General features: G+C 32.3%; 1 long non-coding RNA gene across 1 annotated transcript; it reads right to left on the bottom strand.

The window, feature by feature from the left end:
• Positions 1-1,817: 1,817 nt before the first annotated feature.
• LOC126976035 (uncharacterized) lies at positions 1,818-3,379 on the bottom strand. Its single transcript, XR_007731820.1, has 3 exons — positions 3,173-3,379; positions 2,356-2,623; positions 1,818-2,272 (listed from the first exon to the last, which is right to left on the bottom strand). It is a non-coding gene; the product is annotated as an uncharacterized LOC126976035 (long non-coding RNA).
• Between the last annotated feature and the right edge of the window lie 16,200 nt (positions 3,380-19,579).

Here is a 19,579-nt window from a genome sequence, read left to right as displayed (position 1 = left end):
TCATTATTATTTATAATTCATGTATAATATATTTCTTATAACGTATGCTTCGGCCTTTCATGCGAACCTATATGTATATGAAGAAAATGAAACAAGAAGAACACGAAATACTACTTTTATGGGAAATTGTACTATTTATGTTTGAAGATGAAGATTATATAAATACTTAGCTAGACTTTGAACAAGCTGTGTAATGTGAAGAATAGAAAAATAAAAATGAAGATTTGGCTGTATGGGCTTTTGACCCCTTTGCCTGTCCAGATGGACGAACAGAACCAAAAAAAATATCTATGGTATGTAAGTAATAATTGCCTTGAATTTATTCAGGGGTTTTTTTTTTGGCGGGAACGAGTGAACGAAGGAAGGCGCGCTTATACAAAAAAAATTTGTTTAAATTATTGTTCATAGTGCATATATTTTTCATACTTGTAAATTGTTTATCCTGGTTTATAAATATTCGATTTTTGTATATATAAATTGTTAAGTGCGCTTCCCCATCGCCATGGGGAAGCGTACAGGTAAAAGGCCGAAGAACGGCCAGAGCGACGCAGAACCAGCAGACGAACTTCCCCTATCCGAATCCTCGGTATCTGACGCGGAGGTGACTGAACGTCTCATTGTAAGAAGAAAGGATAAAGAGAAGTATACCCCTTATAGAGCGACAAATTATTATAGGTTATACGACGAAAATTCAAATAAGAAGGAATTTATTGTATTTCTCAATCGCAAGCAGGGTGAAGTCAAAATATCAGACAAGGACAGGTTGGGTCTGTCAAATGGAATCAGGAGGCATTGCGTATCGGGTGTGTTGCACCTGAGGTCCGTTAATGCTTTTAAAGTTGGTGTTACCTTTGACCTGCCTAACAATGCGAATGTATTTTTAAAAAATGAAAAGTTACTTAGCGAGTTGGAGATGGTTGCCTCAATTCCGGCTTCTGAAACGGAGTTCACTGGAGTTCTTACTTCTGTTCCCACTGATTACTCCAACAAAAAAATTCATCAATTAATTGCATCGAGTAAAAAAGTTATTGCTGTGAGAAGGTTCATGGGGCGAGTAAAGGACCCACAGGGTGTTGTCTCCTTTGTTCCAACGCAAACTGTTGCAGTCACATTTGCATCAATGTTGTTACCTGAGTATGTAACACTTGATCACTGGAGGCATGAGGTTAATGTATATGTACCCCCTATTAAACAGTGTCTACGCTGTATGAAATTTGGCCATATTGCTAAATTTTGTAGAAACAATGAAGTTTGTTCCATATGTTCTGACAATCACAATTTTAAAATGTGTCCAAAAACTTTAACAAAATGTGCCAACTGTGGTGGAGATCACATAGCTATCTCATCTACCTGTCCTCTGAAAAAACAAAAAATTGAAGAAAACAAAGTGAAGTCCCGTAGTGTTAGATACTCAGATCTCTTCAATGAATCTGCTTTCCCTCAATTAAACTCAAAGTATATTGACACACACCTGAGCAATCTTATAAAATCTGACAAATTTATGAACCTCTTGGTTGAAGCAGTTTTACAAATTTGTACAAATAAAGATAAGTTAACTATAAATTCAAATAGTATTAAGGAAATTCTGAATAACACTTTTAGAAAAAAGACACCTAGTTAATTGTTATTATGGATACATTGAATATAGTGCAGTGGAACGCTCAAAGTATTATTAGTAATAGGCTTATTTTTACAAGGTTTTTATATGAAAATCATATCCATATTGCTATAATTTCGGAAACTTGGTTAAAACCACATCAGTATTTTTTAATAAAAGGCTATAACACAATAAAGAATGATTGTGGTAATAAACACAATGGTGTAGCAATTTTTATTCATAATAATATCACATTTTCTAACATAAATACATATTTTGATAGTGCTCTACAAAATGTTTGCATTAAAATTAAAATTAATAACAAAGAACTGAGTATTGTGAGTTTTTACAGTCCTTCCAATTCAAATCCTCCATTTAATAAAAACAATTTAAACAGTTTAATTAAGTCCATTCCAGAGCCAATGATATTTGCAGGTGATTTCAATGCTCATCACATGTTGTGGGGATGTGTTGATACATTGCCTCGAGGTAAAGATGTTTTAGAGGTTATAGATGAGAATGGTCTTGTTATTCTGAATAATGGTCAAGCTACCACAATAGGATCTCCATCTTGGCGTCCTAATGCTCTTGACTTGACTTTGGTAACTCCATCTTTGGCTCTTTTATGTGACTGGTCAGTTATTGACAGTCCTCTGGGCAGTAGTTATCATCTCCCTGTAATAATAAAAATGGCAGTAAGTAGTGATAGTATTAGTTTGCAAAACACATTATGTAATAATCTACATTTGCCCACTCACCCTAATTATAAGCAGGTGAATTGGAATATGTATAGTAACTTAGTTGTTTCTTATTTGGATGATGTTAAATTTGACACTTTATCTTCAATAGATGCTTTTAATTCCTTTTGTAATATTTTACTTTCTGCTGCCAAGCAGTCAATCCCTAGCTGTCTGTTTTCCAAAAGTTCTAATAGTAATAATGTTACTAGTTCTTGTTCACAAAAATCTTTTAAATATCCTTGGTTGCCTTGGTGGAATCAGAGGTGTACAGAAGCAGTTTTAAATGCTAAAAATGGTTACATTAATTTTAAAAACAACTCCACTGAGGAAAATTATGTGGAGTTTAAGAGATTGCGGGCTTTAAAAAAACTTATCTTAAAAAGTGAAAGAAGAAATAGCTGGATAGGCTTGTGCAATTCATTTAATCGTTGTACTCCTTTGTCTTCAATTTCGAAATACATGCGCAAATTTAACAAAACTTACATTCCTGACAGTGTGTTGAATGATAGTTGGATTCCAGATTTTCTACAAAAGTATACTTCTGACTTTGTATCAAATGAGTTAACTAACTATGTAAATGTTGTTAATGATAGTAATAAATATTTGATAGAGCCTTTTTCTTTACAAGAACTAAAATCCGCTTTATTTACTAGAAGAGATACATCTTTCGGTCTCGATACCATTCCATATATTTTACTCAAAAAACTTAATTGCCACAGTCTCAACATCTTTTTAAATAATCTTAATCACCTATGGAAGGAGAATACTATTCCTCCAGAATGGAAAACAGACTGTTTAATCCCAGTTTTAAAGCCAGACAAAAATAAAATGTTACCTGACTCTTATAGACCTATAGCTCTCACGTCTTGTGTTGGGAAGATATTTGAGCAGCTTCTAAAACAACGTCTCGAGTTCTTTATAGAACAAAATTGTCTTTTGCCTAATAATCAGTTTGGTTTTCGCAAAGGTCGGTCTTCTAGGGAGAGTATAGCGCAGTTACAGCTTGATGCGCATCAATGTTTAGCAAGTAATCAATATCTTTTGTCTGTATTTTTTGACATCTCAGGTGCCTTCAATAGTGTAAATATTGCCGTGCTTTGTGACGAGTTATCAATGTTAGGGATACCAGGTAAAATAATAAATTGGATGCAATCCTTTTTGACTGACAGAAAAGTATATGTAAAATTTAATAAACATTTGTATGGACCACGACTTTCTTCTCTAGGTGTTTGTCAGGGGGGAATATTGTCTCCTTTAATTTTTATTATGTACATAAGACGATTGAACCTTATTTTGGGGCCAAATATAGTAAACCTACAGTATGCAGATGACTTAGTCGTCTATGTATCGGGAGTTGATCTGATTAATTTAGCCGCTACTATTAATAAAGCACTTGTAAATTTATATCAATACTTTTCTTATCTTAATTTAAATGTAAATCCAACCAAATCAAAAGTCTTTGTGATTGGTCGTAAACGCATCATATTGCCTCCCATTTTATACAATGGCATTCCACTGCCTATTTCATGTGACATAAAATTTCTAGGTGTAACATTTACTCCAAAACTTTCTTGGAAAAAATATACAGATAGTGTTATAATTAAAGCGAATAAAGCTTATAATGTATTAAAATCTTTGTGTGCAACGTCGTGGGGAGCGGACCCTAAAATATTGTTAATTTTGTATAAATCGCTTATTCGTAGTCATTTTGAATATGGCTTTCATTGTTTCGCCGCAGACAGCAAAATTGTTAATAGTCTGGATAAAATACAAAATAAATGTATGCGTACAATATTGGGTGCACTTAAAACTAGCCCAATAGCTGCTATGCAAATCGAGGCCAACCTTCCTCCTTTGTGTATTAGATTTAGTTATCTTAAAGAAAGTTTTAGTTTAAAGCTCTATAGCTTGCCGACGAACAATCTTCTTAAGAATCTTATTGCTTATCAATCGTCTTCATTTCCGAGACAGTTGTTTATCTTGCAAGATTTTTCTTCATTTTTTAAATTTCTACAAGATTTAAATATTCATCGGTATAATGATATACTTCCCTGCCATGCAGGTTCTTTTCGATGTAAATATTCTGCAATTAATGTTGTAATACATCCAAATTTAACTTCAAAAGAGGAGGTTCATGTATTATTGTCAGAATGGTCTAATTGTAAATTTGTTTATACGGATGGCGCAAAAAACAATAATAATGTTTCTTTTGCAATCTACCTTCCTGAAATTAGGAAGGGTATTGGCTTTAAGATTAATAGATATGCCAGTATTTTTACTGCTGAAGCCGTCGCTATTCTTTTTGCTTTAAAGCATATTAAGAAACAAAATCAACTTAATAAGAAGTGGGTAATAGTTAGTGATAGCATGAGTGTGTTAAAAAGTTTGTCAAATAACAAAATGAGTGCTAACATCAATTACATCATTTTTGCTATAAAGGAATTGTGGTTCGAACTATGTTTAATCGATATTAAAGTGGATTTCGTTTGGGTCCCGTCCCATATAGGAGTAGCAGGAAACGAAAGCGCTGATTTTCTAGCTAGAACTATCATTAATATATCCGATCTATCCCTATATCCTGATTGCAAAGATCTAGACATTAACATACCATATACAGATATAATAAGTAATCTAAAACAGCGTATGACTCTTCTTTGGGGAAGATATTGGTACAATTGTACAGAAGTTGAAAATAAGGCTCATTCGTATACTTTGTTAGATAATCCCGTTAATAGCACACCCTGGTTTTGTAAGTTTAAAAATAACGCTCACAGAAAGTTCTATACTACAATAACACGAATGCGTATTGGTCACTATCGATTGAATTTTCATCTTCATCGCAAAAAAATTGTCTCCTCTCCTTTTTGTGACCATTGTAATAAGCAACAAGATCAGTCTCTGGATCACATCTTTTTTGATTGTTCGTCCTTTGGCATACAGCGCCTTGTGCTGATGGATGAGCTACTGGAAATATATGGTGCACCCAATATAATCCCGCTCTCAGTAATAGATCTATTAAAGGACACATCAACTTATATGTCCTTGTATAAATTTGTATGTAGTACTGTAAATACATTGTAATTTGTAGATACATACGTTGTAAATTTGTTTATAATTATGTAAATACGTTATAACTTGTACATATACAACTAGTAATAGCATAGCGCAATTCGCGAACTGAACAGATAATGTAAATAGGTAGGTATTATTCTAAAAAGTTATGCAAATTACACTGGATTTGACTTTAAGAAAAGGGGAAAATTATTAGAGACTATATTACTGGATTTGGACTTACTAAAAGGAAAATATGGAAAATATTCTTTAGAGAATTATACATTAACGGAAATGGTAAAATAACTGATGACTTTAAGACTGGATTGGATTTGATGAAAGAAACTACTATAAATATTCGCTATCGAATATACATAATTGGAAAAGGAAAATGGAAATAATGTAAGATGAAATGAGAAAACTGGATTGGACTTTTTGTAAAACAAAATAGTGAAAATAATAAATACCAAAGAAATGAAAATACTAACGACAAGGCAGTAAGGCCCCTGGCTATAGCCTGTTCGAAAGAACGAATTAATATAAAAAAAAAAAAAATTGAATTTATTCATAGTTATATTCTGTGTAAGACATTGACTAAAATATTTTTATGAGAGAATAATGATTAAACATCAAATAATATGGTAGTTTTTTAGCGAATTGAAATAAGAATTAAAAGAGAATTTGAAAATAAGAACCTGTAATACTATTCCGTTTTGAAAAATGGCCAAAATTCAAGTGTTATGCATTTTACCTACGAAAATAAATATTTTTGTTTTTGATGATTATGCGGCATATGCTCAACGGTGAATGTTTCAACTACAGCAACGCTTCCCACATAGAGGTGGGCGTTATAACACACAACACATTATAAAATTTTCCACTAGACTGTTATAATATAATTACATATATAAATTATTTCCGTACTATTAAAATTCGTTGGAAATTTAATTACAGCGCCATCTATGTACACGATTGGAAAGTGGTGCGTTTCTTTTATTAAAATTTTTGTAAATTTAATGTTTTTTAACAGATGGCCCTTTTTCCAATTCGCTTTAGTAAGTGCTTAGTATTCAAAGTAATGTGAACACTTCGCATATCACAATAAAAGCAATTTTTACTTGCGACGAACAAATATAAAATTATAACACTGTTGTTTTAGATTGAAAAGTATTGTAAACACTTTTGCTATAAACAATAGAGCTATTTCGACTTGCGATGAGATGAAGATAAATAACATTTTGGTTAAAACAACACTGTCATTAATTATATTTCCAATGAGAATCATTATTTGCAATTTTTTAAATTGACAAACTGTGTTTTGAAAATTATTATTATCTATAATACGTCTTGAGTTATTTTTTTTTATGTAATGTAGGTATGTATAGACAAGACTGTGTTAGTGTAAAAATAAAAGTTTTGTGAATAGTGTAAATATACGTTTACTTAATAGTTTCTTTAACTAATTAGTCGATAAGATTGTTTTGTGTAGGTACCTACACAGGTAAAAAAAAGCTTTCTAAAAAGCACAACAAAAAATACCATCTATCTTTATCTAAAATTTATAACATCTAATATATATTATAACAGTTTACAACAACAGTTAGGAAAATATAACACAACAGTATAATTCATTGAAAAATTATAACAGTTTAGGCCACCTCTATTCCCACAATCGAGCACTCTCAAAAGTACTGCTTTCGCGTGATACTTTCAATCGATACCCCAGTGGCAGAAAATTGAGTGTTTTTTCTTTAAGTTGGCATTGATCGAAATTTTATTTTATTAAATTATCGTTAGTAATATTGTTTATTGTTGAAAAAACTTTTATAACTTTCGTTTTGTCGTAATTTTATGGAAATAATAAAAGATAATTCAGACTGTGTTAAAAAATTAAATATAAGTATGGTTGAAAGCATAAACATTGACTATATTTTTTTATATTCCACATCTAAAATGTGAATACAATTTCATTGTAGAAATCGGACAAAGTTGCTAACCCTATGAATATTTTTGTCAACACTGAATTTAGCGCACTCTGCTAGTGCGTTTAAAACTAATTTACGTTCCAATTAAGCATCTGCACAATTCAACATTGTGCGACACTGAGTCGCATTATGTTCTGTATGTGCATTCTTGCGAAATAAAAAATAATGAATTTTGACGTCAGGAAAATCTTTCATTGCTCTTAGCATTATGATTTATGTGGACAAAATTAATATGTAATTATATATTTCAACACGCATTCGTTTTATTGTCGTAATGAGATTTTCATTATAATGTTTGTTAAATTTCGATAGGAATCCCATTTTTCTAGCCTCAAAATTGTTTATCTGCATGTTTAATATCTAACGAATACCGCTGTAAATTTCTGTTGTATTTATTACATTACATTCATTCTTCGCCTCGTCGTAGTGCGTGCGACTCATGCACATCTCACCTTTGTACTTAGAGACCTACATTGGCTGACACCGAATCCAAAAATGTTTCCAAAATTCTTTCTATCTTTCAAATAAAAAAAAGGATTAACAAAATCGGTTCACCCAGCTGAATGTTCTGAGTAACACATAAAAAAAATACAGTCAAATTGGGAACCTGCTCCTTTTTGAAGTCGGTTAATAACTATACTATAATAAAGAAAAAACACAAGAAAAAGAAGTTAAATGATAAATGGTATTTATTTTAAAAAGGATAACAAGAGCCATTAATATGTTGCTTATTTTGGATTTACAAAACGTATGTAAATGAGTAGAATAACTTAAGAATATGGTCGGTATGGCATCTCTGCAGAGAACTTTTCTCTTCTTGCCTTCCAAATAACAATTTGAATCATAATGCTTTGAGCAAAGCCGAGAATGTTTAGACGGCTTCCAATTTCGTTTCAGTATACTAGCCTTCACCCAGATATCTTTATATTTTTCATCCACTGCGAACCTACACAAAAAACATAAATTACTTACCTATATAATCGATGGAAAAACATATCAGACATGGCAATATTTCTATAGCTCCTAGAGCTTTACGAACATAATATAAATTGGTTGTTTTATTGGGTATTATAATCTATTTGATTTAAAGCAGTCATATTGATTATACAAGTAGTCAAGTCAGCGTCAAAAAGAAAGCTTTATATTAATATATAAGATAGCCATTGTATTTAAACATGGCAGCACCCATCGTCACCATATAATATATCGAAGGTATATTGTCAAAGCCGTGACATTATAACTTCACGGGTACCTACACTATAGTGATATTGTAAGACAATCATATTATATTTTTTCAATTTTACTGGTCATTCGTTTATGACGCCGTCTATGATTGGTCTTTTTCTTGTTTTTATTGTAAATTCATTATTTTTCAGTTATGCATTAGTGTAATCACAAATTGAATCGGCCTTTGTTCACTAGTAAATCCCAAAAACATATTTAGACTGTTGACGCCACGCACAAGCCGAGCGTAGCGGGCCGAGCGTAGCGGCTGTTGAGTGCCAGATAATTTCAGATGGAAAATTGCAGACACGCTCGAATATTTACTATGATTGTTTTGTAAATTGCGTATCAAAAAAAAATTAGTAATCAAAACGCTCGACGTCTCACACTGCTAACTTAATTTGTAATATAAGTACCTATATGTATATTATCACTATATTGTACTTGTGACATTACAATGTCATTAAAGAGACAATGACATTTAGAGTACTAATAACCTAGGCACAGGGAAACTTAGTTATGAGTTAGGGCTCAGCCATGTACTAGTAGATTGTTGTCATAATGTAAACTACATACCTGATCTCCAGCAAATTAGCTATTTTGTGGAAAAAGGCACAAGCTTTTATGTCTGTTTCACATAAACCTACTGTCTGTATGTACCTAGTTGATTTAAGAAGTCCTAGCAGTAACAACTACTTGTCTAGATGCATTTACCAAACTTAAGCTTTACCTTACGTATACTTCTTCTTAATGTTTGTACCTAATGGTTGTGATGTATAATGTTGTGTAGTAGGTATTATCAGTATGTAGTAACTTGTACATGGCTTTCTGTATAATATGTTTTGTTTTGAGACAAAATAAAATATTTGTATTAAAACCTGGCCTATAAATTGTAAGAAATGAAGTCGATTGACAATCTACAGGTTAGTTATAATTATCACTAGTGAAATTAAAATATCATAGCATGCTCAGTTTATTAGATCCCATAATAAATTATGTAGTAGAAATAAATAAGTGAGACAAAATGAAACATCTGAAAAAGAACTTGCATAAACCTTTATTATATTACTGTTCGTCCAAATCATATACATACATTATTACAAATGTATTTCTTCTTAAGTTTAAGTTCACTTCGCAGTTGGTTAAATAATTTGCATGTAGGCCGTGGTTTAAATGGTACTCTTTTAGAGTTAAAAATTAAGCTGAAAAATTAAATATAAAAAAAAGATACTTATCTTCATTAGTATTTGATGAAATGTCATTAAAGGAAGTTTTATAATATGCACATAGGGACTTTTGAAGGTGTTAATTAAGGCCTTGTCAATAAAATTAAAGACACAAAAGAAAATAATATTATGACAAAAAGAATACTCAATCATAATTTAAATTTTGTATTATTAATGAATTGTAGCCTTTGCCCTTTAATGAAAGTATTAAAGGAAGAAAAACAAAATGATCACGTTACACCAATAGATGGCGCTATTTAGGTTGCCTCCTTGTATGAACTCGATAGATATAAAACAGTATTAGTATATATATAGACTATGTATTGACTTGAAGTCAATACATAGTCTTATACCCCAGAGTTAAGCATTGGTTCCCGAGTGGTAGCATGGGTTCGAACCACATCCCTTACATAGCTTTTTATTACATTATTTTTTTATTTTGTGAATAAGTAAAGTTTAAAATAATATACATTTTCTATTTTTCTTCCGATTATTATGCTGATATGATATAATATTATATTTCACGATATTGTTACTTTGTGAAAATAAGTTTCAATTGCATCGTTGATTCATAAAACTATACAATTGGTTTTTGTTATATTTATTTGTTTCAAAGAGGACTAATTATTAATGTTCTGTATTATGTAAGTGAACTTGAATTGAAAGCTGGACCATCGCATTCCAGAGAGCGAAAAAGGATCCCCGAAAACATCTTAGATCATTTATACGTCTAGAATATCTAGATAGACTATGACAACGTCGCAACAAGCTGTGAAAACGTCGAAAAAAATTGAATTTACATTGTCATATAAATCGCGAAGTAAGTCTTAGTTTGTCAAACACACTAAACTCATATTCCTGGCCTGTTATCGGTTGTCTAACAGCAAGAGACGCTCTATCTAGACGTATAACACGGACTAGTAAAAAAAGAAGGACTGCGCGCCGTGATATTAGCAAGTGAAGCACCTTTATGCTAGTGTGTGTGCGGTTACGGGGTTACCAGATACACAATTTTTTCTCCCTTATATAATCATAATATATCGAGAAATACTTTTATAGTTTTGTTTTTACACTTTTTACAAAACACGACGGCATTTTTAAAATATTTTATTGCGACGCAAACTGATCTGTCACAGACGATGGCAAATCTCATAATGGCAGCCGATCGGCTTGTATTATAATAATAATAATAATAATAATAAATTTTTTATTTGCGAAAAACTGCCACCAAATTTTTTACAAGTACAATAGATATGACAATTAACATTGTATAAAGAAAAGAAAAATAACAATACAAATGTTTAAAAAACAATAAAGAAAGAGATATTAATGCTTTAAAACTAACTATGTAGAATGATAACAAACCAGGCAGCAGCGCGATTCGCAAAAAGGAAAGTTCTCAGCAAACGTTAGGACGTATTGTCCTAACACTGATATTATGAACTTCCTATATTTTTTTTTTCCGTGAAAGCTATTTTGGCAGTAATGTGTGAAACAAATAATTATAATATTTAAATATTTATCGTATCCTCTATCTAATAAACAAAGCTCAGAATTTAATAAATTTATAAATCTGGAAAGAAAATATTTATATCAAGTAGTGATGCGTATACACGCATTTACATACATCCCCACTAGCTAGACAAGTATATAATAAAAATATATATAAAAAATGCATGAGTAATTTAATATTATATAGATAAAATATATCCATTATGATACCCATCCTCACTACAGTCGATGTATTTAATTTAGTTTTTGCTCTTGCAATAATAGCTTTTTGTAGTTATTCTTAAAAGATTCCTTTGAGTGCAAATTTCGAAGTGGTGGTGGCAGGTTATTCCAACACTTAGTGGCTGCGTAGCGAAAGCTACCACGAAATGCGGTTGTGTGGAAGATGGGTATATTTAAAGAATCGTGCGAAGCGCGGGTCTTATGTGGAATGTTAGCATCACTTCTCCATTTTAACTTTTTAAATAGATAAATAGGGATTTCGTTCTTTATTATACCGAATAGTAAGGTAGCAAAGTGCAATTTCATACGACTCCCCATTTTTAATAATGACTCTCTATTTAAATAAGGGGTAACTCTCTATTTAAATAAGGGGTATTAGTGTAAGTGTATGCGTGGGGCTATGTATTTATACGTTTACCTGCTTGTTTTGGTGCCTAACTGTTCTGTAAGGTGACATGGAGTCCTTCTTATTTTACTCGTCCGTGACGCGTAAGATTAAATAATAAAAGTTTTAAAATGACTGAAGCCAAGGAGCTAGTCAGAGAAGGATTAAGAGAAATTGGTACGGTGTCATGAATAAATTGTATAGAACATATAAAAAAAGAAGAAGACAAAATGTTGCAGCTTGACGGCTTAATAGATGCTGCAACAGATGCACCGATCCTTACTTTTATAATAAATTCGTCAGAAGAGTCGAGTGAAATATCATTGGAATCCGAATAATTAAAATATCATTTTTAAAATATTATTAGAATCAGAGACAATTCATAGAGATGGGGATCTCTATGAATTGTCTCTGGTTCTCTGTACACCATACTTGTTTACTAGATAAGACAAGTAAAAAAAATATAGTATACAAATTACAAAATACAATCCCGCCCCCACGCCAGCGTTCATGTAGCGTGATTTATCATGACACACAGTCACACACACACAACATAACACTATGAAACCAAGATTTAGCATATTTTTCGAATAAATGGCTATAATAGGAGTTTATTTATTGAAACGCGGAGAGCAAAAACATAGCATGGAGCATTTCATAAAATAAATTCAAAATTTTATAATACTTAAATCAAAAATAGCTCATAGCATTAGTGCTAAAGGTTAGCCTTTGAAATGACAAAAGTCCGTCTTTATCGGATTTCTTACTGCTTCAGCTTTTACAGCCATAAGCAACATAGGCCATGGATTTTTTGTTGCGAAAATGAGTTTTCACTTTTCGCCTTTCGGAAACGAACAGTGTAAACAAAAATACACTTTTTTTTCGTTAGAGTGCTCACCAGAGTAGTAGTGACTAGTAAGTTACTCTATGGGTATTCTGTTACAGAATGACACAAGTCAGAATATGAGAATTGAGATTATTATGGGGTTAATATGTTATTATGAGAGTACCTGACTGTTGATCACAGAACACTTTTACTCTAACGAGCTGTTGATCAAGATGAAATTAAATGGCGTCAAGTTATTGTTTGCATTTCAAGACAGACAAGATGAGATAATATGTTTGTCTCTTTTAAGTGCATTGCGTATTGCGTATGTTGGAAAAGCCTGTGCTGTACAACTCAACTTATTGTTTTTCTCCAGGCTTGGCTGGCACTCCAAGAATGCTCCAAGATTATTGTTCCTAATGTGTCAATATAATATTTCTTGTTCACAGTTCTCCGAAACATTCAGTACTGATAAAAGTACCTAAAAATACGGACAAGAAAGAGTGTCTACGTCTAGTGTCTATGTTGGACGCCTATTCAAAATTACATACTATAAAAATAATAATTAATCTTGTTTCTTAGAAGTTTAAGTATATAAACATATATTATAATATATATATTATAATATATTATTAAGGTTTGGGTTTTGGAAAATATCTTCCAAAAACCGGCTGTATAAGAATTAATTACCTTTACCTTTTTACATGAGAAAATTTAACAGAGGGATATTGGGAAAATAAAAATCTATATTTTCATCATCTATCAGCTATCAATCTAGGTATCTCGTAGAATAAAAGTATATATTATTATACTCTTTGGTAAAAATGTTCTGTATCTGTGGCAAAGATCTGTGGTAATAGTGTCTGTGATCTTTAACGTAGTTAGGGTAGTGTTTAAATTCTCTTTGATCTTTATGGCCGGCTTGACGGAGTTTTTAATTTGTTTATTTTTATTTTTTCAATCTAATTATGTGCCTAATTATAAACGATGCTGAAGAATTTTCAAGTTATCGAAAAAAAAGGAGTGATGAATAAACTTTCTTCAAAGATGAGGCCAATAATAATAAGATAAATTGCAATGGCAAAAGGTAAGTACGCTCTGGATGGATGCTTCGAATAGATTGATAGAAAGAACCTACCAAATATTCAAAAGCATTCAACAGATCTTGGCAATTGCAAGTACAATATCTTAAAAGATGGAGCATAGTGAAGCTTTATTGTCTTGTAATTTGATTACTGAAAGTAACCTACAAATAGATGAAGCTGTAAACAAATCATCAAAATCTTGTTACTTCAAGCCTGGGGAAACAGAAGAGCAACGTCTTAAACGTCTTGACTATTTACGACGTCATGCTTCATTAAAACGCGCCACTGAAACTCCAGAAGAGCGCGAAGAAAGATTGCAATACTTGCGTCGCAGAGCGATCGAACGACGTTCTACGGAAACATTAGAAGAACGCCAAAAACGATTAAATTCCACTCGACAGCGTGCTGCTGAAAGAAGAGCCACAGAGAGCATAGAAGAGCGCGAAAAGCGGCTGCAGTATCTACGTGAAAGAGCGGCATTGCGGCGGGCTACCGAGGACAGCGAGGCGCGACAGAAGAGACTTGAAAATACTCGAACATATAATGCTAGGAGAAGAGCCGAGGCCAGGAAAGCAAAAGAGACACTTATGAAAATTGTGTGGAATGGAAAGCTTAGGCCTCGGAAACCTATGGTATTATTTGTCAATTTCCCATTCTAAATACGTTAAGTTTTATTAATAAGTACTTACACCAAGTAATTTTTGTTTTTAGGATGACGGAAAACCAATATTTTCCCACTCAAATGAAAAGGAAGTTGAAGTAAGTCTTTGGTTTTTTGTTGCACTTTTCTTAATGATCAATGTACTTTGCAAATAAGCACTTACTTTTTATTTACAGATTGAAGTTCAACCAGATTACTCTTGTTACAACGACAATGAGGCAGATATCAAATCAAGTATTTTGGAAATAAAAGTTGAAGAATGTGACCCTGATGAACCCAATTTTGATCCACTAGAAGCAGGTGGTACTGGATCTACAAACTAAGAGGAATAGAAATTGTAAAGTATAATATTATTATGTAATATTATTATGTATAGGAAGATACATTTATAAACATTATAGACATTAGTTAAATCGATAGAATGTGAACAGCAAAAGAAATGGGTTGATTTAGTGTAAAAAAAATAAGTTTTATATATACCAATTTAAGAATTTAAAAATAAGAAATTCAGAAGGCCAAATAATAAACATACAGCATGGTGCTATAATGGTGTCATTAAATGAACACATGGGTAGAGCTATCTTACTTCAACTGTAAAAAAATAATTCTAAAATTTAAAGTAAATAATTGAAAATTTTCAAACAAACAAATTATATATTTAGGAAACAAAATTTAAGTCACTCTATAAGTGGTTGCATAACATGGAACAAAGTAGGTGTCAGATTACATACAGGTTTTTCCAAAATATTATGAGTGGTTAGCGATCCTACCTACTAAGCTAGAGGTCCCGGGTTCAATTCCCGGTAGGTGCAAGCATTTATATGATGAGTATAGATGTTTGTTTCCGAGTCATGGATGTTTAAATGTATTTATGTATGTTTATATATATGTTTATATGAATATATGTATGTTTAAGTAAGTATATTGTATTAAAAATATCATTGTGTTGTAACCCATAACAAAGGCTTATATATGCATAACTTGGGGCAAGATAATTTGTGTAAAAAGTGTGTCCATATTATTATATATATATTATATTATATATATAATTATTTATTTCATTTTTGAATACTTTTTTATGATTACGGTTAAGTAGTTCTACCTATGTGGTTATTTAATATCACTATTGTAGCTCAACCCTGTATATTAAAGTAAGTGTAAAGAATAAAGTAGTGTACTTATGAAGTTCATAATTATGTTATTTACTCAGAATACAGTACAAACTAGAAGGAGTGTTCAATCAGATTTATATAGAGCACATTGTGTTTAAAATAACTCCGTGCCCGTGCCTCACCACCTTACTCAGTGCTACCAACTCTCAACACATTACCACTTTTATGGCTTATTGTAATAAATCTGTACATATAAAAGCAGAAACTGACTGACTGATCAATCAACACAGCTGAAACTTCTGAGTCTAGAACAGGGGTGCTCAAACGGTCGATTGGGATCGACAGGTCGATCGAGAGTGCTTTTTGAGTCGATCTCGAGAAAAATAATCCAGTATAATAAACTAAATTCGGTAATTACGTACCATCTTATGAAAAGTATGCTCATACATACATTCAGTGTCACGCTTCAAGATCCAAAGTCACTATTTAGTTAAGCTTAGAACTTTAGAACGCGTTTGTTTTGTAAGAACCAATAAACTCGCAATTTTGAATAATAATTATGAGTTTTTTCATTGACATTTAAGAGCAGACCTACACTTACCTTGATTAAAAAAATGCATATTTTGCGCAAAACTAATATCTATGTCATCGTGATACTCTACCTAGACGACACTTCCTTCATCACACATACTTGAAGCCTCTCAGAGCCGATTGATCGTAGTCTAACAATTTTGAGGTAGATCACCAGCAGTTCAAGCTTGAGCACCCTTGGTCTAGAACCATTAAATTTTGCACAATACTCCTCAAGTGACATAGGTAGGTATGCCCTAAGAAAGGATTTTTTGAAAATTTAACCCCTTAGGGGTTGTAACATCATGTTTGCTTGGAAGAAATTTCTAGACCCACCCATTTCATTTTTCGAAGTTTCCTCAAAATTTAGCTAGATTGCATTGTATATATTCATCTCAATTCAGAATCCCGCAAGCAACTGTTATACATAATTTGACTTTTATGGTTATTTTAGCTTCTGCCGCTAAAATGGTTAAGAAGTTTATTGATGTAGAAATATTGTGGAAAACAACTTCCATAAACAACAAAAAGTTGATCTTTCAGTCAGTCAGTGCAACAAACAACGAAAATTTTGTATTATTAAATACTTAATTTATTATTATATCCACTTGCTCAGGGTCTCCCAACTGCAAGTTCTGCTCGATGTTACCACCACTGACTCCATTTAGTGCAATGTTTAATGACATTGTTGTAACACTTTCATGTCAGGCTAAATCGTATGGAATAATGTAGCGATCCGGGCTCTCATTTCCTCAGTGTCACAAATTTTCGGAACATGTATTCTTTCACTTGTCCCCAAAGGTTAAAAGTCGAGAGGCGTGAGGTCGGGAGACCGGGGTGGCCAGGCGACACTACCTCGGCGGATCTCTCGAGTGCAGTACTCTTCTTGGAGATACTCTCGAACGGTGCGTGAAAAATATTATGTGGACGATGTCCGTGTACTGTCGCATGTGAAAACGCTGGAAAGCATTTCGGCAACTGCAAACCGAGCGGAAGTGTCAAGTTCATAACTTTGTTCGTATTCGCTACGAACTGCGGAGTAATTACAACGCATAAAACCTAACTAACACTATACCATCAAAAATCACGCAATTGACGCAAAATTTCTATTTCTAAGATCCAGACGCGAGCTGCCGAGTAACCGAGTGAGTGTAATTAGTAATTTTGTAAAGCAATCATTCTAATTTACGCGATTGGCGGCATCGGTCAAAGGGCAGCGGTATACGGTGCGAGGCGAGATAGGTCAGCTGAGCGCCGGCTCTACGCCATTGGACTGAGTTCAGGGCGAAGACCTTAGTTTAGTTGTTTTTACTGTAGAAGCTAAGAGGTTTTGTGGTATCTCCGCATTCTACTTCATATCCATGTTAATTATCATACACAGTTTATTTTTAACATAGTGTACATTGCAAATTAACCATTAACAAACTTAACCACCTCAATATTGGGTGTGTTGACAGCTTCCGGTTAGTTCTGTATTCTGAGATAATTTGCAAATCTTAACTTTCTGTGACTTCTTGGGAAATGATAGATGTGTTTATCGTCACACACATCATGGTGTAAATATGTGTATATATAACTATGATTAAAACAGTCGGGTCTAAGAAATATTATATTATGAAAACTGTGATAGATTTTGTAAATGTGCAGCTGATGTTTAAATTAAGGATGTGAATACTTAAGTTTTATACACAATGTTCATTTTATTATTATTTTTGTGTTTCATATCATATATTTCATGTCATATTATTGTGTCTTTTATTATGAATGAGTAGCTGTCAGCTGAATTGTTCACATCTCATATGAAATTTAATATTTTATTTTTTTAAATATTATTTTTATATTTTGGAAAGAAATTTTGTTAATTTATTAATCACTGCTAAGTTGTTTTACCAAATGAACTCTATTTGAATTTATACTTGTGCCCACTGGATGTTCAAAATATACAAATAAATATTTTATACATTTCAATGTATCATGTTAGTATAGTTTTCTGCAGTTAATTTTAAGTTAATTATTTAGGAATGTCTTCTATTAATGTATATGTATTTGTATGTTTATTTTGTCATTATTATGAGGTAATTGATGAGGTTTAGCAAAGTAGGAATAATATTAAATATTTAAGTGATAATAAATCTCATTTCATGGTCGGAAAAACAAGAGCTATATGATCCCATAAGTGTGGGAAGTCACTGAAAATAATAAATTGAAAAGGAGAGCTTTTTTTTTATGAAAATAAGGGATGAGTAGGACGTTCAGCTGATGGTAATAGACACGCCCTGCCCATTACCATGTAGTGCCGTTAAGGATTATTAAAACCCAAAAATTCTGAGCGGCACTACAATTAGGATTCTTACTTTGAGACATAAGTTGTCAAGTCTCATTTGCCTAGTTATTTCACTAGCTATGGCGCCCTTCAGACCGAAACACGGTAATACTTACACATTACTGCTTCACGGCAGAAATAGTCGCCGTTGTGGTACCCATAATCTAGCCGGCATCCGATGCAAAGGAGCCTCCCACAGCTAATGAATGTGATGGTTTTGTAACTGAATAAATTATAAAAATACTCTATTAGTTCAACAATGTGTATTGCTTAAAGCAGTGGTCATTGTAAAAGACAGCCTAGCGAAACTCTCTAAGAAAAAAGGATTCACTAAATTGTATGAAACATGCAGTCATTGATAGATTGACAGATGACAGTTATAACCTTGTAAAAAACGGAGATAGCCGAAATCCAGTATGTTTTAAGCAACTGTTCGCTTTCAAACTTAGCCGGATTATACTTGGTCGCCATTATATGGTGATTACCATACTGTAATTACTACTATTTTAAACTATGTCAAATCACGGCATGTTTCATACTAAACTAAATTTCAATTTTTACTTAGGCAGTCCCGCCTTTTAAGGCGTAGTATTTACATCCTCTTTGGTACGAGAGTGGGCGCAGATTAGGATTATATTACTTATGATTAGAGATATAGATAGTCTATGGATAATAGATACCTGATATAATATGAATGAGAACAATATTTATATAGGTCACTCTTTATTATAACAGCCAAAATTTTGTACAATTTTAGTTTTTACACAGTAGTTTGTGAGGAGTTTATCTCAGCTCTGTGAAGTTCTACGAGTTTTCATTGTTTGTATAGTATAACATTTATCAAAACAGCTTTCTGTTCTTTCTAAGCCAATGAAAAGGAGCAGTGATATTAACTTTATATAAGTGTTTCTAATTCAAGTGTTTATTATAAGTGGACTTACTATAAGTGTTTTTTATATATTAATACTTATTTAGCTCTCATTAGTTTTAAGCAAATAAGTAGAAGTCATTAGTTTAATAAACAGCACTATAACTGTGTTTTATTTTGATAAAAGGAAGT

Source organism: Leptidea sinapis, chromosome 39 (assembly GCF_905404315.1).
Source record: "Leptidea sinapis chromosome 39, ilLepSina1.1, whole genome shotgun sequence".
NCBI classification, from domain to species: domain Eukaryota; kingdom Metazoa; phylum Arthropoda; class Insecta; order Lepidoptera; family Pieridae; genus Leptidea; species Leptidea sinapis.
The sequence above is the reverse complement of the archived record's forward strand: the minus strand, read 5'-3'. Positions and strand labels throughout refer to the sequence as shown.